Source organism: Lissotriton helveticus, chromosome 5_1, assembly GCF_964261635.1.
Source record: "Lissotriton helveticus chromosome 5_1, aLisHel1.1, whole genome shotgun sequence".
NCBI classification, from domain to species: domain Eukaryota; kingdom Metazoa; phylum Chordata; class Amphibia; order Caudata; family Salamandridae; genus Lissotriton; species Lissotriton helveticus.
Genome location: NC_136065.1, coordinates 1,360,614,884 through 1,360,640,133, shown reverse-complemented (window position 1 = coordinate 1,360,640,133; position 25,250 = coordinate 1,360,614,884). Strand labels below are relative to the sequence as shown.

Below are 25,250 nucleotides of genomic sequence, written 5' to 3'. Positions count from 1 at the left end.
TGCACGTACTGACTGAGTAAAATAAATTGCCTTTTGTTCACACGACTCTCGAGATTGACTCTTGATTAGGGGAGAGCAAAGTTGTCATGTTCTATGGTTGTCAGAAACTAAATCCCTTCTTGTCTAATCAGGGAAGTTAATTCCTCCTTGAACATTCGAGAAAGTTTCTAGCGAACTCTGAGCTACGCTGGCAAACCCAAAACTTTAAGTCTAGTATCGACAGTAGTAGACCTAGTTAACGTCTGGCCTAGGCCTTTACTGCTGTAGGTATTATTCCAATGCGCAGAGCCTATTGGGAAGATAGGAACTACACTACATGGCGCCCAACGCGTTTGGAAAGGGCGATAAAACTAACGTAAGACATTTAGAGTAACTTAGTCGTGCTTTCTCACTCAGACCCCTTTTCCCACATACTCCAAAGACGTCTGGAGTGGGTGAAAGGTTATATCCGCCAGACCTCGCAGGAGGGAACTCCTATGTATGGTTCTTGGTATAGTCAACGTTGAAGGATAAACAGTTCCAAAATATTGTGCATCTAACCTTTGTTCCATAAGAAACCTGATCTGCAAACAAACAAAATAACCATCCTGTCGGTAAAATGACAGACAGTGATGAAGAAAGAGAGGCAGTCAGATTAGCAGCTGACATAGCAGAAGCTGATACTGCACTACAAAATGCAGACCCGGATATAATACTCATCCCGGTCATTAAAAGAAAATCTATAACCTTAAAACTTATAGAAAATGGACTGACACCTAGAGGTGGCACAGTCATATTCGTAATTGAGGCACACGAATATCGGCAGACAGAGGTATATTATTCATGGATACATTTTCCAGCAGCTAATGCTGTAACAAAGTACTTCCACTATTACAAAATAGAGGAACCTCCTAATGAGTACACTCCTTTCGAGGAGGTGGAAGTACCACTCAAATTTCAAGAGCATTTGCTCTTATTTGATGGCGCCCTAAAACATAATAATCACATCACCAGGCTCGGTCCTTTAGGTAGACCAGGAGCAACGTGGCCGGTCCTAGCCGGATACACACCACATCCAGACATCAATGGGATGTCTGCAGCAGAACTGTTAACACAGCTAAAACAATTAATAAAAATTCATAGACAATTAGTTCAGTATGTGATGCGGACATCAACAATTCAGCCAGCGATTAAACTTCCACAGCTGACCCCTCAACAAGGGAACACAAATAAAATTACACCACAGAACATCCAGTCCTGCCTAGGTAAAGTACCGGCTAAACGGGAACAAATACCATTCTGGTTGGCACAGAAAATTACCCAAATAGAGGCGGTGTTTCCTGACACCACCCCATTAGAAAAACACAGGATTCTGACTATCTGTCTTCCAGTGGGAATCGCACCACACATTGAGGACTGTGACACTTGGGGTACAGTCTTTGCTTCCATCTACACAAAAACGCACGGTGTTCCATCCATTTCGGTAATACCAGATGTGCTAAAACAAATTCAAGACGAATACGGTCCAGAGCCCGCTTTAACTCTTGGTATGAAATTACTGAAAGACTTCAAGCAGGTCTCAGCTATATTATTAGCCAACATAAAAGGTGAAGCAGCAAACGTGGCGATCCGCCAGAGGTTAAAGGAGACAGATATAGCAGACCAACCAGCTGAAATTGCCAGAATCATAGAAAAATCCTATGAGGAACTAGGTAGGGACAGTTTAGGTGGAATACCAGTAAAACCGCAACTGACTGAAAGTCCTGAAAAAATATTTTTTAATAATAATTCACCAAAAAAGAACTGGGATGGAAACAAACAATCCAATCCTAAAGAAAAGAAATTCCAGTCCAGAGGAAGGTCTCCTAGGCGAAGGGAAAAATCTCCGAACCAAAGACACAGGTCACCCCAGAGTGACCCCTCTGGGAAAAGATATAACCTTAGAAATAGGGATAATATAAAAAAGCCTGATAGATATCAAGACATTGATACGCGTCCCTCTCAATCTTTTCAGACTTCCTCGCAGAAATCGGAAAGAAGAGGACGATCAGAACAAAGAGAAGAGCACGCCAAGTCCAAAGACAAGGAACCTGCTCAGCTAAAAAAGAAATTACAATTTCCAAAAAAGAAGGTAGCCAGTATCAAGGTAGTTAACAATGCCGAGAATACTGAGGACACAACTGAAAAACGGAGAGTGGGCTCAGACAATGCTAGACAGTGCAGCAGAAGTGAGCATAGCTCGCAAAGTCCTTATGAATCATCTGGAGACAGTGGACACGAATGAATATCTTCAAGTGGAAACTGCAGACACCAGGGTTAGCAAACCCCACAAGATATACGAGATAACATTACGTATAGAGGGAGATAAGACTAGGAAAATAAGGGGACTATTTTGGGATAATCTCTCCAAGGGCTATGATATCCTTCTAGCTGAAAAAGACTGGCCACCAGAGTTTGTCAGGGAGTGCCCTCATGGCGAAGAAGTAATTATGCCTGCCTTCTCAAATCAAATTCCAATTCATAAAAAATACACACTTGCCAGAAAATGGGCAGTGGCTCTAGCTCCTGCTTTATATAAAAATCACGTAGGATGGGATGAGGACTCCCCTCCTCACAAAATCCAGTTAAAATCACAACCTACTGCACAAAGGCAGTACCCAATTAAGCAAGAAGCTAAAAAACAGGTAAATGAAATACTAGATCAGCTAGAATACCAGGGGGTGATTGAAACTTGCACCTCACAAATGAACAACCCTTTGTTTCCGGTATCCAAACCAGACAATTCATATCGTCTAGTTTTGGATTACCGACACCTTAACACATGTTGCAAAACTTTTGCAGTGCAAAACTCACACAGTGCTGCACTAATGAATAATATAGTGCGCAAAAAATACAAAACAACCTTGGACATCTCCAATGGATTCTTTTGTCAAAACATAGCACCAGAGAGCAGATATTTAACTGCATTCTCAGTAAATGGCACTCAAAAACAATTCTGTCAGTTAGCCCAGGGGTACAAGAACAGCCCGGGGGTATTCTCAGCGAGAGTAACAGAATTACTTCAACTATATGATGATGAAGCATTATCTTATGTCGATGACATTTACTTAACAGATGATGACTTGGATACTCACTTGAAAAGAGTGAACACCATAATACTTGGGTTCGCTGCAGAGGGTTACAAATTCAACTTTAAAAAATCCAGAATTGCCCATCTAACAGTCTTGTACGTCGGATATGAATTATCAAGTATAGCCTGGTTGACAATTTTTTAACAACTAGAAGAAATTGAAAAATCTAGAATATGAAAAAACATATCCTCTGCCAATCGACATTCTGCCTCTACGACATTACGCCTGTGTAATCTATACAGACGGACATGCTCAACCCTCCGTTTGGGGAGAACAGGCATACAACCCCACATGTGAGATTACAAAAGAAGTGTGGCGCGGAGGTAAACTAAAACCTCTATTAACAAAATCACACTCAGTAGAAACTAATTCAGAACAACAAACTGAAATAATAGCATTAAAAATGGCGCTAGATAATGCGGATCGCGAATTCCCGACACTTATAGTGTCCGATTCATATTACTGCGTCAAATCATACAACAAGGATTTGCAGACATGGATTCAAAACGGTTACAAAGATGACACAGACGCACCAATAAAGCAGAAACTGCTCTGGGAACAAATAGCTCTTTTACAAAAAGAACTACCAAAGACTCACGTGATACATACACTGAGTCATCAGCGTGATGGCGTTCACGTTGTAGGGAATTCATTGGCTGAAACAGCCGCAGCGGCAGCCACTAAATCGGCTCCCGTAGATCGAAAAAAGCGTACATTAAAATACATTGACGGTGAAACAGTGCTGGCAGTGAAAACGTCATCAAAAGGCGACTGCTCAGCGTTACCGATCAACTATCCACTCAATTATACATACATAATCGATGCAAACTCCGTCCCTTTTGCTCGAATCCCTGGAGTGGGGGATAGGGTGATTCCAAACATGGACAGGAGAAACTTGTTAATCGCAGATGCACACATGGGCGAGGGTCTCAGACACCTTAAACTAAAAGATTCTTTGGAAGAATTACAATCACGGTACTGGTGGCCAGGCATGAGCCTGCGTCATACCATGTTTGTAAAAAACTGCCCAAACTGCAACAGAGATCGCAGTGGGGAAAGAAACAGTTTGATACCTCGTCGTATTACGGCAGATAATATTACCAGTAAAAAGAATGGCTTGCGATTAACATATACAGGCTAGTTCCACTTATAATGTAGATCACCAGCACTCGGCTGACGTCCGGACTGTTATACAAAGATTTGCGAGTCTAAATGGCATATACGCTAAGAGCATGCTACGTTTGACCATTGTCTCCACTCTAGCCCTCAAGCCTGAGGGGAAACATGATCAAATGAGCACAGTCCAGCGGGAATCTTCTCACTTCCTTCCTGAGGGTACGGGATGGTGTAAAGAAAAAACCAAGGCATAAAGCAATCTATAACGGAAAGGATATTAGGTTCGGGAGCTGGGTGGGTCAAACATCTAATAAGTGTCCAACGTAGTCTCAATAACTTGCCAAGAAATTCTCTGAAGGGATTCAGTGCGTACGAATTATTATTTGGAACTAGGATGATGATCTCTGACATTGATAGTCAGACTTCAGTGGTGAAAGAAAAAACCTTTGATATCAAAGACCGTTTGGCTATTTTGCAGGACTTAAACAAAACAAGAAAAGACCTGAGCAACATTAAGTTGAAACAACAGCCAACAACCACTGAAGAACCACCACCTGTCCCAGCAAGACCTGTCTGGATTCCAAAAGTCGGGGATCTAGTCAGGGAAAAGATTGCGGTAAAGAAGGAATTTGGGCCTTCTTACAGAAAAGCAGTTCCTGTCTTGTCTGTCAACGGGACAAGATCAGTTGTACTACCGCCACTTGCTGGTAAAAAGGAGAACCGAGTTGTATCAATCGACCTGGTAAAACCACAACATGTGGCCGATAACAAACAGTAGGCCAAGTGGACTCCCAATAAGTAGCAGAACACCAAGGTTTGCTACCAGTACAGAGGTCCTATCGAGGAGGCTAATCACATTCGAAACGCCTACAGAAGAACAACAAGGACTATGCAACAATGCAATAGAACTCAGACCTCTGAAAACCCAAATAAAAACATTTAGCAGAGACACACCAATCTATAATGAAGTACCAAGTGAAAATGCAAGAAACAGAAATCCTGAACCAATTGGAACAATTGACAGAACTGCATCCGGCTACTTCATAAACTTCGATGATTCCTCTGAAGGCTTCAGTGAATCAAAGACACAGCCATCATCAAAAACCTTTAAAGACAAAGCTAAGGAACTTTTGAGACAACTGAAAGAAACATATCTGATTTCTCCATGGATTGAATTTTGGGTGGGTTTTGGTGCATTTATCCTCATACTTTGGCTCATCATGGTACTTACTTTGGGACGCTTCATTGATGGAAAATATGCTAAAATGGACACAGCAAGTCAGAAAATCAACTTGATCCTCAAACCACACACATCTTCGCACGTCGAGAAAAGAGAACTTTCTTCAGCCAACTTCACAGCCAATCCAATACCTGGTGGGGTAGCCTGGGACAACACTGACTATGAAATTTATGGTCCGGTCGAGATCCTGAAATATCCACACCAAATTAAGATCTCATTGAGTGACTTTGCAAAACCAAACTCATTTGCTGATGATTGGGACTTCGAAAGCATTAATAACATGATGTCTGACTTAATAATGTCTGCTAAATTTACCAAACATGATTATTTGCAGGGTTCTACAAATTATGACAGTATGTATTGCTATAACCACTATGGTAACCACTTTCTACATAGATCTGCACAACCTAGAAATGTTTTAAATTATAATCAATGGGAACATTGTGCAACACCTCCAAAAGGGAGCTCAAGAACCGTTTACGACAAATATTCATATTTTTCAGGTTTTAACACAAGTAATGCTGAAGCATTTTATTTTAAATTGTCAAACAAGGGGGGCGTGGCCAAGATGGCGACCGGGACGGAGGTCTGATTGCGGAGCTCCTCGCCCTAACCCCCTATAACCCCCCACAATAGCCCCCGAATTTGCTGCTTTGGCCCCCTGGCACTCCGCCCGAGGCAGCGCGGACCCACAGTCCCGAACAGCGGCTCGCCCGCGAGAAAACGGCGATCGCTCACCATCATTGCCGGACGGGGACGGAGGGTGCCGTGTTAGCAGCCGAAAGGGACTCGGACCAGCTCCCGTGCCAGAGCCGGCCGACCCGCCTGCACAGATCGCGGCTGCGATCCGGGTCGCGCCCTCAGTACCAGAGACCCCCCGAGGCACGGGGGGGCCGCCTACGGAGAATCACCCCCCGCGGCCGGAGGGAACTGCGGCCCGGGCAAAGCCCAAATCCAGCCCCCGGTCTGGGCCTGCGGCCGGTGAGGGGCCGACAGGAAACGCCGGAGCGGCCACACGCTCTACTGCCCACGTTGGTGAGCCCCTCCGGCACTGCCACCGGCGCTGAGCCGCCTCCACCCCGAACCCACGTGGGACACCGAGGCCCTGTGCCTGCACACAGGGCGGAATGCGGCCCGTGCGCGCGCTGCTTTGGACCCCGGCTTGGGCCTACCCTGCAGTGGGCATCTGCTGACGTGCACCCGGCGGCGGCCGGTCGGCCTCCTGTGTAGACGCCAGAGGGGAGACCTTGCTCACATCGCGAGCGCTCGGCGCAGCGCGGACTCATCCCCTACCTGACCATCTGCTGCTAAAAGACGCCCCACGTCGGAGTGCCGACCTGCGGCCCCGGTTTGGGCCTGTGTGGCGCAGCCACAAACGAGACGATCCCCACGGGTCCGGCTGGAGTGTGCCCGCTTTCGTGCCGCCGCCTGGGAAGACTGAGAGCGGACCCAATCTGCAGAATCAGAGTGCCAGCGCCCCGGCCCGACCGAGCGAAGCCCACTGCATGAGGCCTGCGAGACGGTTGGGCAGCCACATGCTCAGAGGTGAGGAGGGGGGCGCTCGAGGGGCCTGGTGATCGTGCCCCTGGCGGGAGGAGAGAGGACACCCAGTCGTTATTCCCCCCCCTCGCCCGCTGGGACCTGCTAGAGGGGAGTAGACGGGCGGCAGTGAGGCCCGAGGGGTGCCACGTGGACACCTCACAAATTCCTGCGGTTGGCCCCGGGGGCGGTGCCTTGCTTTGACTCACGCCGGTGCTCCTCAGCTGCTGCTTCTCCTTGGTGACGGTGGAGGGAGTGGACTGACCCCGAGTGGCCTGGATTGTCACGGCACAATGTCCAACGCTACACGCAGAGGTGTCCGACCGATTAATGAGCTTCTCCTGAAGTCATCCACTAAAGGCGAGAAGTCCCAAACGCCTACGTCGCCATCGACATCTGCGACTACCCCCAACAAGTCCTCTGAGGAAGCCCCCATCACAAAGTCGTTCTTGGAAAGCCTGTTCAACACACTCCGTGATGATTTCCAAACTTTGAAACAGGAACTAGTGAGTGACCAGAGGGAACTGCGCCGAGACCTGGATGGACTGGGGGAAAGAGTTGCGGCGGTAGAAGACTCCAACCATGCACGTGGTGACGAACTGGAACACCTTCAACAAGAGGTCCTCCGCCTTCGGGAGCAACAGGTGGACCTCCAAGCTCACACGGAGGACCTCGAAAACCGTTCCCGGCGGAACAACATACGGGTTCGGGGAGTGCCATCGAAAACAGAAGGGAATAGCGTCACGATGTACCTCCAGGACCTTTTCCGCGAAGTCCTGGGAGAACCTGCTGACTTTCCCATTAGCATAGACCGGGCACACAGGGTGGGGATGCCCCGCCGGGCCCCAGCGCCCCCCCCAGACATCTTGGCATTCCTACCGGACTTTCCCCTGAAAGAAAGGATCCTTCGGGAAGCACGTAGAGCGCAACCCCTTCGCTTTCGCGACAGCCCTGGTGAACTTTACCAGGACTTATCAGCTATAACACTGCAGAAGCGCAAAGACTTTAGGGTGGCCACCACATTCCTGAGAGAAAAGGGGGTGCCATACTCCTGGGGCCATCCATTTCGCTTAATCTTCAAATGGGAAGGAACCCTGCACCAGCTCCGTTCGCTTCAGGACACCTGTACCCTACTGGGCCTTGAACTGCCCGACGACGCATCAGAGGGGTCACCTTCCCCGGGATCCTCCCAACATACCGGGACGCAATCTTCCAGAGACGGCTGGCAACAAGTGCGGAGACGTCGCACACCTAAGACCCACCTCCGACCGGACCCGGACACAATTGCCAAAGAACACACTGCGGCCATCGAAGCAGTGGTCAAAGACACCGCTCTGAAACCCTGAATTTGGTCCTGCTGGGGGTCCGCTCTTACTGCATGTTCTCATAGTGGGGGGGGGGTGAGGGGCGGGGGGCCACATGGGTCGCCACTGCCACAGTCTCCTTCATCTTCTAAACCTACAGGCCTGAACTGACTATGGATAGGCCTGGGACTATGACTTCTGGTTGGGGTCCTCAAGTTGGGGTTAGGGTGGGAAGGGGAGGAGGGTCTGGGGTGTTGTTCTCAATATCACTGAAATCGACAGTTTTTTACTTGTGCCTATGGTTTGCCTTTTGGAAGTTTGGGGAGGTTTTTGGGGTTGGGGGGGGGCTTTGAGGGCGGGAACCAATGGACGGGATCCGGGAGAGGGTGCGCTGTTGTGGATGGGGCGGGGTGGAGCACTGGGGTGGGGACCAGTATGCCAAAGGACATCGTCGAATTTCGGGTGTTAACCATTGCTTACTATGTGCCACGGCGGGCTGCGCTGCTACGCTTTGCCGCCTTCATACTATCCCGCGATGACTGACACGCTTAAGATATTGTCACTCAACATAAAGGGCCTCAATAACCCGATAAAACGAAGAGCTGTTATTTCATATCTAGAACACTCGGAAGCTGACATCTGCTTATTGCAGGAAACCCACCTTCTACCTAAAGACTGGCACAGGATGCGCTCCCGGATCTTTCCTCAACAATTCTTTTCTTCACTTCCATCTAAAAGGGCTGGGGTGGCCGTTCTAGTCTCCCGGCGCTTTCGGGGTAGGGTGGGGGCCAAAACGGGAGAAATTAAGGGACGCCTCCTGGCTTACACCTTCCATATTGGGGACAAGGCACTGACAATTGGCTCCATATATGCTCCAAACACAGGCCAGGAACCGTTCCTGAAAACTGCACTCTCTGAAACATTTCAGTCACCTAACTCTCAGCTGCTCATTGGGGGGGACCTCAATTTGGTCATGGACACGAATAAGGATAGATCTGGGCACCGATATGGGGACACGGGAGCGCTATCTGCGGAGGGCGGGTCATGGCTGCGGGAGAGGGGTCTGGTGGATCTCTGGAGGACGGCGCACCCCAACACAGCGCGCTTCACCTTCTATTCCCACGTACACCACACATACGCGCGTTTAGACCACTTCTTGGGCTCTTCGGATCTGGCCCCTCAAGTCACGGGCGTTTCTATTGTCCCTGCGGCCCTCTCTGACCATGACGCGGTAGAGCTGACGCTCAGTATGCCCAAGACTCCACGTATCCATGGTTCATGGCGGCTCAACGAACCCCTTTTGCAACGGCCGGCCGTTCATAAACAAATCCACCAATGCATATTGGACTACCTAGCTATAAATGATAGCCCCGCGACCTCGGTGTCGGCTCTCTGGGGGGCCCTGAAGGCTGTGGTCAGGGGGGAACTGATCGCCATTGCGGCTGCTGACGCTAAGATCCGCAAAGAAAAAAGGGATGACCTCACAGCACAAGTAGCTGAATTAGAGAGAGGCCACAGCCGCACCTGCGCTCCGAGAATTTGGCGTCAACTGAAAGCCGCTAGGGCTCAATTGGCCGGCCTGGATACTGACAGAGCGGAATTCGCCGCCCTTCGACTTCGCCATACCTACTATGTAGGGGGCAACCGCACCGGACGCCTCCTGGCCAGTACCTTGAAGGCCAAGACCCAACGCTCGAAAATCACCACTCTTCTCGACGACTCCGGTGAGACCCTTACCGATGAGTCGCAAGTCGCCGATGCCTTTCGCTCCTTCTACGCCTCCCTGTACAGTGAGGATAAGGTGTCACCTGCCGCCATCGACGCATACTTGCGCTCGGCGGACATCACGCCACTGTCCCAGACGAACACAGAGGCCTTGGAGGCTCCTATTCGCCTGGATGAAGTCCTGGCCGCCATCTCACGCTTACGCCCGCTCAAATCTCCTGGACCGGATGGATTTTCATCAGGCTTCTATAAACTCTTTGGCCAGGTACTGGCTCCGGTACTCACGAGGTTATTTAATTCATTCGAAGGCCCGAGCTCCATACCCCCGGATATGCTGGCGGCAGAGATAGTGGTGTTGCCCAAACCGGGCAAGCCCCCGACACACTGCGCGGCGTTTCGCCCCATCTCCTTACTTAATTTGGATCTGAAATTGTTCACGGGGGTATTGGCGGCCCGCCTGGGCCCTTGCCTACCGGGTATCCTCGAACCGGATCAGTCGGGCTTTGTCCCGAACCGCCAATGCAGTGATAATGCTAAGCGGTTGCTGCACCTCGTGGACAAGACTCACTTCCAGGACTCGGACTCGGCGCTACTGGCAATCGACGTGGAGAAGGCGTTCGACCGAGTCGACTGGACCTATTTGCAGAAAGTCCTACAGCATTATGGGCTGGGCGACCGATTTCAGGCCTGGATCGCGAGCTGCTACCACCACCCTATGGCCCGAGTCCGGTTAGGCAGCCTTAAATCAGAACCTTTCGAGATACAACGTGGCACACGCCAGGGGTGTCCTCTCTCGCCCCTCCTGTTCGCCCTGTACGTGGAACCCCTAGCGCAAAATATCCGGGACAACCCCTGCATCAGTGGCATAACCTTCGGCCGTGAACCTCACGTGGTGGGGCTTTACGCCGACGATATCATTGCCGCACTTGACCGCCCTTCCCACTCTATACCGGCCTTCCTGGAAGAGCTGGAGAATTTTGGAGCGATATCTGGCTTCAAAATCAACCGGGGAAAGTCCTTGATCTTGCCGCTGGGTAGCAACGCCCGTCTTCACACCCCGTCACCGCACTTTGGTTGCGACTTACAATCTTCTCCGCAGCTCCCATATTTGGGGATCACTCTCACCTCCTCCACAGACTCGACGGTGACCCTTAACTATAAAACGCTCGCCTCCCAGATTCGAGCCGACCTTACGCGGTGGTCGAAACAACCCCTCTCCTTGCTAGGCCGCATAGCGGCAGTTAAAATGTCAGCATTACCTAAGATCTTGTATGTCTTCCAGACTCTCCCAGTGCTACCGCCACCTGGCGCACTTGCTGACCTGCAGTCCGCTTTCCACCAGTTCATCTGGGAAAAGAAACGCGCACGACTGCATAAACAGGTGGCGTACAGAGGGGTTGACGAAGGGGGTCTCGGGATCCCCAATCTCCTACAATACTTTCAAGCCTCACAACTCCGCTACTTGGTGGAGTGGTACAGACCCGAGTCTGAGAAGAGGTGGCTTTTTCAGGATAGAGCGATGGCCCAGACGTCACTGTGGAAGATCCCATTCCTAACCCGCCAGCATAGACCACGATATCTCCTCCGCTCCCCCATCACGCGCGCCATTATGAATACCTGGGACACGGTGGCGGTCAAGAGAAACCTAACCACTTTCCCCTCCCCACTCACTCCGCTCTTCGACAACCCGGCATTCCCGCCGGGCACCGATCCTCAAGCCTTCCCACAGTGGCGTGGTACGGACTGCCGTTCTGCCGGCCACCTCTTTGACTTAAACGGCTTTCTCCCCCTCACCGACGTCACGCAAGGCTACGGTGTCACCAGGCCCCACATGTTCCAATACTTTCAACTCCGCCATTGGCTCACGGGCCCGGATTACGCCCCCCGAGTTAGTAGGCAAATGACACCATTCGAAAAATGGCTGGTGACAAAAGACTCCGATAGGCACCTTATTTCGGACCTTTATAAAATGTTATCTCCCGTGGCCGGCCCAGGTAAGACAGCGGGACAGAAGCGCTGGGAGGCGGAACTTGGCAGAGCACTATCGCCCAAGGAGTGGGAATTCATATACTGCAGGGCTGCACACACGACTCGCAATACTAGTGCCAGAGAGGCGGCGGTGAAATTGGCCATGTATTGGCATCTTACTCCGGCTAGACTCAATCGAGGCAATCCACTTCAAAGTGCGCTGTGTTGGAGGGGCTGTGGTGGACGGGGCACTTTGACCCATATCCTGTGGGACTGCCCCGCACTGCAGACATATTGGAAAGCAGTTCTGGACGACATCGACTCCACCTTTGACACTGAAATCCCGCGCTTCCCGGCATACACAATCCTGGGGCTGCCCAACGCACTTACATTCCCTTTGAGATCTCCTCGCGGCAAACAGATGGGCGTTGCCATGCAAGCTGCGTCACAACATATCCTGTCACTCTGGGGATCCGCCACCACACCCACCCACACCGGCTGGCTACATAAATTATGGTTCACTTTAGGTATGGAACGCATCCAGGCCACGCTCACACACACAGCCGACTCCTATCAGAAGGTCTGGCAACCACTTCTGTCCCTCTTGTCCAGAGAATTTCACGAGATAACATGCCCAAAATATCTCCGCATTCTACGGCTCACGGGCCCACCGGGAGAGCCCCATTGAGTTTACACGCCCTGAAACACACCACTCTGAGCGTATCGCTCCAGAAGTTCCGGATAAACGGCATACTGGTCGGGGAGGGGGGAAGTTGGGTACAGGGAGGGGGGTTTAGTGGTTCTTCTTTTTGTTTTGTTTTATTGACTTTCGTACATGGCATCTTCACCGCAACATCGGCAGTGACTCTCGGTGTTGGCATATTTTACGTGCTTCTTCGACGACTCTTAGAGAAGACGTGCCTGTCTGTCTCGCTCGCTTTATATGCCTGCTACATATATACTGTCTTGCTTGCTTTTTTTTGTGCCCTTAAAACCAATAAAAACAAATTTGAAATTAAATTGTCAAACAAGACAGGAACAAAAACCATGATAACCAACACAAAATTGTTATATTCAGACTCATTTTTCGAACAAATGAATACTTTTGGTTTTGATTATTGGGACAAAAATGTTGAATTGAAAAGTGTTTGGGGTACAAAAGAATGGCAAGTACAGGGTATAGAAGCTTTGTTTAGAGCCTGCATGATCCCAGAACAAATGATATTTTTAAATGACACTGTTCAACAAACCACCTGTCTTGGCTTAGCCAAAATCAAAGATTTAAATAAACCGTCTATTCCAAAGCCAATAATGTTTAGCAATAACTCTGATACAGATGAGGAGATAGACGTAAACCAAATATTAAACCAAAACAGAACACATCCTGATTGGAAACAGTGGTTGATCTGGCCCACAGATACTAATAACTGTCAAGACAGATTCCTGAACAAAACACAAGGTTTCAAAATGACCAGGCCAGACCCTAGATATCCCCAAAGACATCACCCAGGGATAATTACCACCTACAGTGTGGGCAAATTATGCCTTCAATGGCTACAAACTTCCACACTGCCTGAAATTAAGCAACACCTAACTTTACTTACTGATGGTGCTGACTTGCGTGATTTCACTTTGGGACCACGCAAACAGCGTCAAAAGCGTTTCATAGCAGCCTCTGTATATGCAGCATACAATGAGGCCTGGAAGGTTACTCAAATTGAAACAGCAGAGAGAATACGGGAAATTGACCGTATCAATTTGGAAAAATCACTTTCTGTAGTGGACAATGGGTTAATGACTCTGTCCTCCAGAATTTTTTCATTGGACAGCATTGTGTCTTCAGCAATCGATATATTATCGCAAGACTTACTGTTATTACAACATGGTCAGTCACAATTGCGTTCTATTGTACAGCTTGGCTGGACGTTACAAAATCTGCGTTCAGGCTATGTGCCTTGGCGTCTAATCAACACAACGTCACTATTCCAAATCTTTAACCTTACTGATAGACAAATCGGTATGGCGCAAAAGGGTGCTGATTATACAATCTTGAGCATTGAAAAACTAGAAAGATTACCAATGACAATGTCAGAACGACCTGTCAGTGAATGGATAATACACGGAATCATAAATAATCCAATCTCAACCTTCAGGTTTCAATACTGCCAAAAATATATACAGGCTGGCATGTACGAGAAATTGGGAAAGGGGTACCTTAAAACAACATGGAACCTGCCCTATTCACATGCATGTGTCAGTAATAAAGGCCAGAAAGTGTTTCTTAGTGGCAACAATTGTGCGATGTCACTAAGCGGCACGCTTCTGTGTAACGGAATTAGTTTGCATGGAACCTGTGAAGGGAATTCATACAACCTTTCATGTCACCAGCAAGGCGCACCTGCAACAGAAATAGAACCATTCTTTCAAAGACTCTATAATGGGAGTTACATTCTTATTGTAGACCGCAGATGTTGTAGTCTTATGCCCGGGACTCCTTATCTAGTAACTACTACTGCGAAGGTCAAGTGCTGTGGACGCACATTGTTCCCCAGCTCCTTCCCAGACAGGGAGGCAAGGGCATGGCCCGATTTGAAAATTACTTCTATTCGAATAGATACTTTAAGCAGAATGAAAACAGTCCTTCTTCAGACGCCTACCAGGCTCTCGTCATCAAAAGAAACGTATGATCTACAAGTCGCAAGGACGACTGCGGAGATGCATACATTATTATCAACTAATTCCCCCGTACATTTCGCGGAAATCCTAAGTGAAATCTTAAATATTTCTGATACCAATGGGATCTCAGGGGTATTTAAGACAGTATTTTCGATGGCATTAACACCATTCAAAGCCATACTGGGTATTTTTCCAGATTTCGTCCATTCGATTTTTGGCGGACTTCCCCTGATCTTGGGACTAATTGCAGGAATCCTATTCTTAGTCCTTATTTTTCGTTATGGCAACCCATGTCACAGACAAAACTCTTGCGACAAGGGAAGAAACAGTCCTAGCCATTGGATACCGGGACCGGATATCAAAAATCCTGGGACTCTCCCGGCTTAGAGACCTGAACATGACTTGGTTTCTATCATTTCGACCAATGTGGCAAAGATGTGTTTTACCTGTATTGAGGTGTCTGCTATGCGGAGAAGAATGCGTGTTAGACACCTGTCTGACGCTACAATCGGATGCGCCGATGGATGCAGAAACATTGTTGAGCCCGATTAAGGTTCATGCTTTGTGCTGCCCTCAAAGGCTACCAATCCTGATGACGGCATTCGTGGAAGCTTCACCACTACGATTGATGGGTAGTGAAGTTCAAGATGAAAGCAGCATCGAACAGGTACGACCTTCTGTCAGTAATGCAAATCAGAATGTCAATGGAGACAATCATGCGCAAGAATGCATGATCACACCTATTTCCGAGTTAGTGGAACTTTCCCAGGAAGCTGTTGACAGTTTTTTCGAAAGCCTAAATGATATGATGTTCTCACCCGAACAGAAATAGAGATTTTTGAGCAAGCTCGCACACGGCGTTCCCTGAATTCGGCCTTCAACTTTAAAAATAAAGTCACATGAACATTTTTCGCTCCGGTTCACGGACAGCAGTTTTTCCAGCAGCCCCAAATATTTTTGCATATTTTTCGGGACACTATCTTCTGCTTAAAGTAAGAACTATTCTTAGAGAACTAAGGTTTCTAAATTTTAGATAACTTATAGACATTAGCTGCCCGCTGGCATGTTCATAAAGATATTTTATTCTGTGATGGAATGGTCTCGAAACTTTTTTCTGTCAGAAACCATTTCATGTGTAATTCTCATATACCAAATAAGCAATAATGTATACAAATGCAGTTACTTTGGCATTTTTCTACAGCTTGAGTGCATACCATATATATATGTCTGCAATTTTTTTTCAGTATATTTGAAAATTTCGAAATGCATTTATGTATTTTGGGGTGGTAAGGTATACACACTACTCTATAGTATGTTGTACTATGTTATACTATGCCTAGATTAGTAAATATGTCCATAGTTAGCGTGGAGTGGGTGTCATGTATTCCTATAGGTTCTGAATCGATCCCCCTATTCCTGACCCTATTCTAGTTAAACAAACCAACAAGTTAACTAGCAGTCAGCCCATGAGGCAGAAAACCCCCATGATGCAGATACCGTTATCTGACGCAGTCACACTACGGCACAGGAACGTGTTATCTGATTAGGTCATAACGCTTGCGATCTAATTAGACAAGCGACATTCCTCCAGCCCCTGATAAGGCATACGACGTTCTCATAACAAATCAAACCTATGACAACCTGGGCAAAACCCTGCGGCCATTGTTTTGATTTCACCGAGAACTTTAGTAAAAGAATGTGCTAACGAGCAAGTCGTATGACATCCTTATTGACGTATCTATGTCCATCCTTACGTCAATCTCGGCACCTTAAAGGTATAAATATTACCGATCTTGCCATATGCAAACACACGCGTGGTGACGAGACGGAGCAGCCATACTTGCCGAAGCCAAGAGCAGAGCAGACCCCGCTGGCAGCAGCCCCGCCTTCCTGACGCGCTGAGACGCGCTGCTTTCTCCTGCCGAGAATCCAGCACCGGCGTTTCTGGGTAGCCCTCGCAGGCAGCCTGGAATATCGAGACCAGAGAGAGAGATACCATTCCTCATTCATCCTAACTTCCAGGTACAGAACTGAGTAACCCCTCACAGAGAATTCTTTAGTTATTCACTTGGCAAAAACAAACTTAACTTAAACTGTAACTTTCTATTCCCGCCCACGTATTAGGCTTAGGTCAGGTACACGGGGTAGGCGTATTTAGAAACACCAGTTGAGTACGTTTAGTCAAATGTATATGTGTATGTAAATATATTTTATTCATTTTAAACAACATATGGCTTAGAAACCATATCAATGTTTTTACAGTATTACTTTATACTATTGCTTTTAATGTATGAACTTTACTTAGCTATAAGTATTGCAATAATATCGATCCATTTCTCTTGTATGAGAAAAGAGACTGATCAATAAATAACACCTTTTTATTGAACACGCCCGTCTCTTCCTTTTCTCTACATTCTGATGAGACTAAGAATGCACGTACTGACTGAGTAAAATAAATTGCCTTTTGTTCACACGACTCTCGAGATTGACTCTTGATTAGGGGAGAGCAAAGTTGTCATGTTCTATGGTTGTCAGAAACTAAATCCCTTCTTGTCTAATCAGGGAAGTTAATTCCTCCTTGAACATTCGAGAAAGTTTCTAGCGAACTCTGAGCTACGCTGGCAAACCCAAAACTTTAAGTCTAGTATCGACAGTAGTAGACCTAGTTAACGTCTGGCCTAGGCCTTTACTGCTGTAGGTATTATTCCAATGCGCAGAGCCTATTAGGAAGATTGGAACTACACTACAGCTTTAGCAGCCCCTTCTGTAAAACCATAGTACCCTGGGGTACATAAAGCAGGCACACCCGCCCGTTGTGCCCAGGGCCGGACTGAGATCGCAAATCAGCCCTGGCAATCATGTCTGACCGGCCCCGGTGGGGGGTGGGGGTGCTACCAGGAGCACTGCTGCTGTGCTTTTGCTACAAGGGGCCGATTTTGCAGCACTGCTGCAAAACTGGCCCCAGTAGCAAAAACAGCCTCCACTGGACCAAAACCAGCCCCCACCCTTCAGGCCCACCTAGGAAATGGCCGGTGCCTGCAATGTCCAGTCCGGCGCTGGTTGTGCCCCTGGGGCACTATGTGTAAAACAGGCCTTGGAGTACTGTTGCAAACAAATTTAACTAGCATCATTGAGCAGTAGAAATAGACCTTTGCAGTTTAAATTGTGGTATCAGTATATCCCACTCCAGGACTGCTCCATAAATCAAGTTGAACAAAGGATCCATGATGTGTGCCTGGGACAATTTTTAAATAGGAGTGATTTACAAAAATTGGGATTAAGACAAAACAATTCACACCTATCACTTATAAGTGATCTTTTATAATCCAAATGCAGGTAGTACAAAGTTCTGGAAGATAAATCTCCTAATCTTCCACACAGGAGTCTAGCTCCATAATATTGTTATATGCGAGTGATCAGCACACTCACAACGGTTATAAGCAATGTACGTTAAATACACATTTTTCCATTTAACATAGTGCACAGACTCCATCCATTTTTTTCTCCAACAGAAGTTCCTTTATTCACATCTGCTTTCTTTTTATAAATATTTTATTCCAGTGTAGCCAACTCGTTTTGCCTCATAACGCAGATTTCTCCCGGGCTTGTGATGTAATAGCACCAATATAGACTAGCATTTAGGGTCCATCATATGATTTGGTGATCGGTCAATTAGTGGAGCATTTCTCACCTTATTTTTGAAGACAAATTATGATATCTTATTTCTCGCAAATATCGTTTTTCCTTCTCACAGGCCAAACCGTATTGTCATTAATTATGTATGTAGTTCCAGCCTATATCAGCCATCCAACCGTATGTGCCGAATCCTGCAGAACAACGTTGGGCTATCAAAAATAAGTTTGAAATATTTCCAAGAAATAAGATATATTAATTTGATTTAACTGGAAGAAGTTTTTATAAAAAGAAAAAGAAGATATGAATAAATGAACATCTTTAAGAGAAAAAACTGAATGGAGTCTGTGCACTATGTTAAATGGAATAATGTGTATTTAACGAACGTTGCTTATAACAGTTGATGTATACTAATCACTCTCCTATAACAATTTTTTTAATATGTTACGGGAATGTCTCAAAATATAGCAGTAGGGGACTCTGGGTCCAACCATCTTTAAATCTGCCTCTCCCAGACCCGAAAAGGGACAGTCTAAGCCACCCTTTTCTGAACCGCCTTAATGTTCTCACTGATTCGGCACAGTAAAAATGACTTGGTTGCTAATGTTCCTGTTCTGGCAAACCTTATCAACCCGGGCTGTTAGTTACTTTTGTAGCAGGGCCAATGAAAGGATAGAGTGGAATGTTATCAGTGTAAGTATTGATAGCTGAGAATAATTGTCATTGCCTCAATCTCTCTTTTTTTTCTTTCGAAGTATCAGTGGATGGAGTTATGAATGGCCTTCTTGTTTCTACCAGCAACCCTCATGGATGAAAACTGTATGCAATTATCCAAATCTGTCGAGTTTGTGCTCACTGGCTGTATCACATATTGGCCCCAGGGTAAACAAGCATTTACAATGCAATGGTCTCGGCATTATTAAAGGTAGAGCTATTTGCATTGCTCATGACTTTTTTTTTTTTTAAATCCTAAATAAATGGCATAGTCATTTACATTGTCAATAGCTTAATCGTTAAATAAATGGCATTGTCATTTACAATGCCAATAGCTTAATCGCTCGCAAATGCATGACCTATTGCATTTACACCCACACAGAGCCACACACACAAAGCCACCCACACACACATACAGAGCCACCCACACAGAGCCACAGACACACACATAGTCACACACACACACAGAGACACACACATACAGAGCCACACACACACAGAGCCACACACACACAGAGCCACACACACACAGAGCCACACACACAGAGCCACACACACAGAGAGCCACACACACAGAGAGCCACACACACAGAGAGCCACACACACAGAGAGCCACACACACAGAGAGCCACACACACAGAGAGCCACACACACAGAGAGCCACACACACTGAGAGCCACACACACTGAGAGCCACACACACTGAGAGCCACACACACTGAGAGCCACACACACAGAGAGCCACACACGCACAGAGCCACACACGCACAGAGCCACACACGCACAGAGCCACACACGCAGAGAGCCACACACGCAGAGAGCCACACACGCAGAGAGCCACACACGCAGAGAGCCACACACGCAGAGAGCCACACACGCAGAGAGCCACACACGCAGAGAGCCACACACGCAGAGAGCCACACACGCAGAGAGCCACACACGCAGAGAGCCACACACGCAGAGAGCCACACACGCAGAGAGCCACACACGCAGAGAGCCACACACGCAGAGAGCCACACACGCAGAGAGCCACACACGCAGAGAGCCACACACGCAGAGAGCCACACACGCAGAGAGCCACACACGCAGAGAGCCACACACGCAGAGAGCCACACACGCAGAGAGCCACACACGCAGAGAGCCACACACGCAGGGAGCCACACACGCAGGGAGCCACACACGCAGGGAGCCACACACGCAGGGAGCCACACACGCAGGGAGCCACACACGCAGGGAGCCACACACGCAGGGAGCCACACACGCAGGGAGCCACACACGCAGGGAGCCACACACGCAGGGAGCCACACACGCAGGGAGCCACACACGCAGGGAGCCACACACGCAGGGAGCCACACACGCAGGGAGCCACACACGCAGGGAGCCACACACACAGGGAGCCACACACACACAGAGAGCCACACACGCACAGAGCCACACACGCACAGAGCCACACACGCACAGAGCCACACACGCAGAGAGCCACACACACAGAGAGCCACACACACAGAGAGCCACACACACAGAGAGCCACACACACAGAGAGCCACACACACAGAGAGCCACACACACAGAGAGCCACACACCCACACCCAGAGCCACACACCCACACCCAGAGCCACACACCCACACCCAGAGCCACACACACACACCCAGAGCCACACACACACACCCAGAGCCACACACACACACCCAGAGCCACATACACACACCCAGAGCCACATACACACACAGGAGAGCAAGCACAGCGAGGGGGCAGGAAAGCAAGCACAGCGAGGGGGCAGGGGAGCAAGCACAGCGAGGGGGCAGGGGAGCAAGCACAGCCAGGGGGCAGGGGAGCAAGCACAGCCAGGGGCAGGGGAGCAAGCACAGCGAGGGTGCAGGGAAGCAAGCACAGCCAGGGGGCAGGGAAGCAAGCACAGCCAGGGGGCAGGGGAACCAGGGGGCGGGGAAACCAGGGGGCGGGGAAACCAGGGGGCAGGGGAGCAAGCACAGCCAGGGGGCAGGGAAGCAAGCACAGCCAGGGGGCAGGGAAGCAAGCACAGCCAGGGGGCAGGGAAGCAAGCACAACCAGGGGGCAGGGAAGCAAGCACAGCCAGGGGGCAGGGGAACCAGGGGGCAGGGGAGCAAGCACAGCGAGGGGGCAGGGGAAGCAAGCACAGCCAGGGGGCAGGGGAAGCAAGCACAGCCAGGGGGCAGGGGAAGCAAGCACAGCCAGGGGGCAGGGGAAGCAAGCACAGGCAGGGGAAGCAAGCACAGCCAGGGGGCAGGGAAGCAAGCACAGCCAGAGGGCAGGAAAGCAAGCACAGCCAGGGGCAGGGAAGCAAGCACAGCCAGGGGGCAGGGGAAGCAAGCACAGCCAGGGGGCAGGGAAGCAAGCACAGCCAGGGGGCAGGGAAGCAAGCACAGCCAGGGGCAGGGAAGCAAGCACAGCCAGGGGGCAGGGGAGCAAGCACAGCTGCACTGGTGCTGGAGGGGCTCCATGTCAGAGCTGGAGTACAACCTCTGAGGCCTGCACTTGTGCAGGAGCCACTTCGTGTCAGAGCTGGAGTACAACCGCTGAGGCCTGCGCTGGTACTGGAGGGGCTCCATGTCAGAGCTAGAGTACAACCTCTGAGGCCTGCACTGGTGCTGGAGGGGCTCCATGTCAGAGCTGGAGTACAACCTCTGAGGCCAGCACTGGCGCAGGAGCCGCTTCGTGTCAGAGCTGGAGTACAACCTCTAAGGCCTGCACTGGTGCAGGAGCCACTTCGTGTCAGAGCTGGAGTACAACCGCTGAGGCCTGCGCTGGTACTGGAGGGCTCCATGTCAGAGCTGGAGTACAACCTCTGAGGCCTGCACTGGTGCTGGAGGGGCTCCCTGTCAGTGCTGGAGTACAACCTTTGAGGCCTGCACTGGTGCTGGAGGAGCTCCATGTCAGAGCTGGAGTACAACCTCTGAGGCCTGCACTGGTGCAGGAGCCGCTTCGTGTCAGAGCTGGAGTACAACCGCTGAGGCCTGCGCTGGTACTAGAGGGACTCTGTGTCAGAGTTGGAGTACAACCTCTGATCCCTGCACTGGTGCTGGTGTCGTAGCTGTTGTATAACCTCCCTGAATCCCGAGATATAGCCATATGTGGTTAATCCGCAGGTTTCTTTTTGTAGCACCCCTGCTATGCCCACAGTATTTTGCAAGGGGGGCCTGGACTACTACAGATCACTAAAGCCTGCTCACAGTCCCGGTGTGCTGCCCGCTGAACTACGGGCCGATGACAGACCTCACTGCCACTCAAGCGCAGTAGGCCACGGGCACCAGGCCTCAGCAGACGCTCTGTACAAGTACCACCAAGGGCATCCCCACCCCCGCCACTGCTGCGGTGAAAGCGCTAGGCTCACATGCCCCCACTGCAACCAGGGCCAGAGGCTGAGCTCTATTCTGCAGTTTCCGTTCCCGCCTCACGCTTCCAGCCGCAGCTGGCACCTGTACGCTAGGTCCAAAAGGGGGGTGAGACTCGCAGGAGCAGACAGCCCCCACCTCCCTCCCGCAAGCAGAGTCACGCCGTCTGCCGATACGTGGACCGAGACAACCACGGCCAGCAGCGCACGGCCCGCTACTCCTCACCTCTACCGCTCCAGGGAGGCGGCACCTTCACTGGGCAGGGCGCCACAGGACTTCTCTAGCTGCCGGGCCGATCCAGATGGCCCCGTGCTTCCACCACCACAACGTTTTGTCTTGGTGCCCACAGCCCTCCGGTGACATCAGCGCCGCAGTTCACTTGGCTGTGCAGAGAGACGTCGCCTTGCCACTCTTGGGGGACACAAAAAGGCGGGCACTCTGTGGCCTTCCCAACCTCCTCAACCCGTACCTGCATCAACTACTGTGGGCCGGAGCTCCGATCGCAGGGCAGCACACCAGCGATGACTCAGCTACAACACTCTCCCGTAGGCGCCTCAAAGTTACAGCAGCTCCGCAAGCTCACCACCGCAGGGAGCCCTCTCAAGGTCCACCGGGCCGCAGGAAGGCCGGGGCCCGGCAGTCCGAATCACGGAAAAAGCCACCAGGAAAGCAAGGCGTGTTTTGGCGTTGAGTGACGGAGGACGTCACAGTCGCAAAAACGCAAAAAAAACGCCCCCAAATCCGAAAGAGACGGGGCTTTAACGGAGTGACGCCTCTCTCCTCCAATGGCTGGCCTCCGTTTAGGAAGCCCGCCAATGGAGGAGAGAGGCGGGTTCAAGCCCCCTTACAGAAAATACTTCAAATCATTAAATCTCCCCCGGAGACTGCGCAAGCGCAGCCTTCGGTCCACGACTTAAAAAACAAGAATTATTTCAATATTGGAGCGATGCTCCACATTCATAGGAGGCATCCTCACGGACTTGGCAGTGGATCCGTCTTCTACCACGGGCTTTAGATATGTTCTAGGGCCTGCACAGGTCACGGTAATTTAACCACTTGCCCTCGTTTGCTTTCAAAAAGACAAGTTGTATCCACCTAACCCACCCTGCGCTTTTCAGCCATCACTTTTGATAATCTGATAGTCGGCTGAAGATGCTACATGTTTTTGAGGCATACATCAGTACAAGAGCCTGGAAGCCAGGATGTGCACACAAGTGTTCTGCCACCCATAGTCCAGGAGAATACTTGTCCCCAGAAACCAAGAAGGGGTGGCAAAGGGTTGGTGGTAGTTAATTTTAGTTTCAGGTGCTCAGGTGTTTTTACTCACTTCCTTGTAGCGGGCTGGCCTACAGATTCTTCCCTCAAAAATATTTGCTGTCTGCCATAGCTGGGGGCCTTACTTGGTTAACCACTCCCCCTCTGGCTATATTTGGAGTACTGTACGTTTTGCTTTTTTTAAATCGGTTGTTTGACTTGGAAATTGTGAGCATCTTCTGAAGGACTCAAGTGCTTGAACAATATGTTCTTCCCTTGTTAACATGACAACCTGCAAGTACATTGTACCTGCATGTCTGCTCAAAACTACTTGGGTTTCTGGTGAGCTTGGAGAATATACATAAGGTGCTTGCCAACTAGTTTCTACTAATGTGGAATCCAAGCTTATTCGATTGTGTTGTGTTTGGTATTGCCTAGATACATGATTAACTTGACTGCAAGCATCATATGTCTGTTGAAATGAATGTACATAACTGGTCATGCTAATACCAACTTCTCTCTTCCTCTGGGAAAGCTCAGGAAGATGTACGGTGATTGGAAAAGTATAAATTTTTTATAGAATTCTTGTGCTTCGTTTGGCCCTAGCATTCTGCGTGTGTCCCCAAATCAGGATGTGTACTTGCCCAAATCCACCAGCAGTTGTGTTTTCGATGGAGATTGTCAGCAACCTAGAAATACTTTAGTCATGAATGGGATACTGCTGATAGTTGTTCTCCAAAAGTAGATAATACCAGTTCTCGGTCTTACAGAAAATGTCACATCAGCAGGAGGACTTCACCAGAGACCTAGCTCGTGCCTGAAAAAATAATATGCTCTCACCAAAAAGGACTAAAAGGAAGGCTCAACTAACAGATGCTTGTATGGAGGTTCTCTAAAAGAAGTGATCTGATTTGAAGCCACAAGGTCCATGCAGCTGAGCTCAGCAGAAATGAGCCAAAAAACATTGTAAGCTGAGACCCCTGATTTATGGAGAAACAGACCAGACCTACAAGGTCGGTGAGCCTGCAGTATCCTGGACATGCCCTTTGCCATCTCTGCCTTTGTGGGAACCTGTATTGGACCTTTTTCAGGTGAGAAGACGTGGGTGTTTTTTTCTTTTCATGCCAGGCCTTGTGGTAGTCTCTGTTGGCTTTGGCTAATTGCCCTAGTGCTGAAACCCTTTCTCTTCCAGCCCTTACTTTTCTGAAGATATCCGTGTATGACATTGTGTTGGGCCTAACCCCATATCCCAGTACAGTGGTCGCCAATGCTGAATATTTGGGTCCAGTGGATGCCTGTCCAACCAGAAATCTTGCTGGTGTCTGCCAGGTTTGACATAGCAGTGCTTGAAGTTTTTCTACATTTAAGAAGGCATACATTGGTGCGCGTCAAACTCCAGAACCAGTAGATTCCCTTGTTGAACTGTTACTGAGACGTGGATCGCAACTGACCTCTCCTAGAACAGTGTATCACTGTAGACACAACATTTTGACCTCTTGTAGCCTTGTTAACTGGACTCTGAGACTTTGTGAACTACCCCTCCCGCTCTAAATTTTCACTTTGAACACTGTCAACCTTTATCTTGTTTAGGTGATTTAAA

General features: G+C 49.1%; 1 protein-coding gene across 5 annotated transcripts in view; it reads left to right on the top strand.

Annotated features, from left to right (window-relative positions):
- LOC144755394 (uncharacterized) overlaps positions 1-25,250 on the top strand; it is a 56,038-nt gene that overhangs the window by 11,746 nt on the left and 19,042 nt on the right. For 2 of the 5 annotated variants that reach the window (XM_078644248.1, XM_078644247.1), the window contains exon 2: positions 24,421-24,741. The exons of 2 other annotated variants lie outside the window; for them this stretch is intronic. The gene's annotated coding sequence lies outside the window, so the exon portion shown is untranslated. Of the gene's footprint in view, positions 1-19,066; positions 19,237-24,420; positions 24,742-25,250 lie in introns of all 5 variants that reach the window. One more of the 5 variants, XM_078644249.1, reaches the window with a different exon arrangement.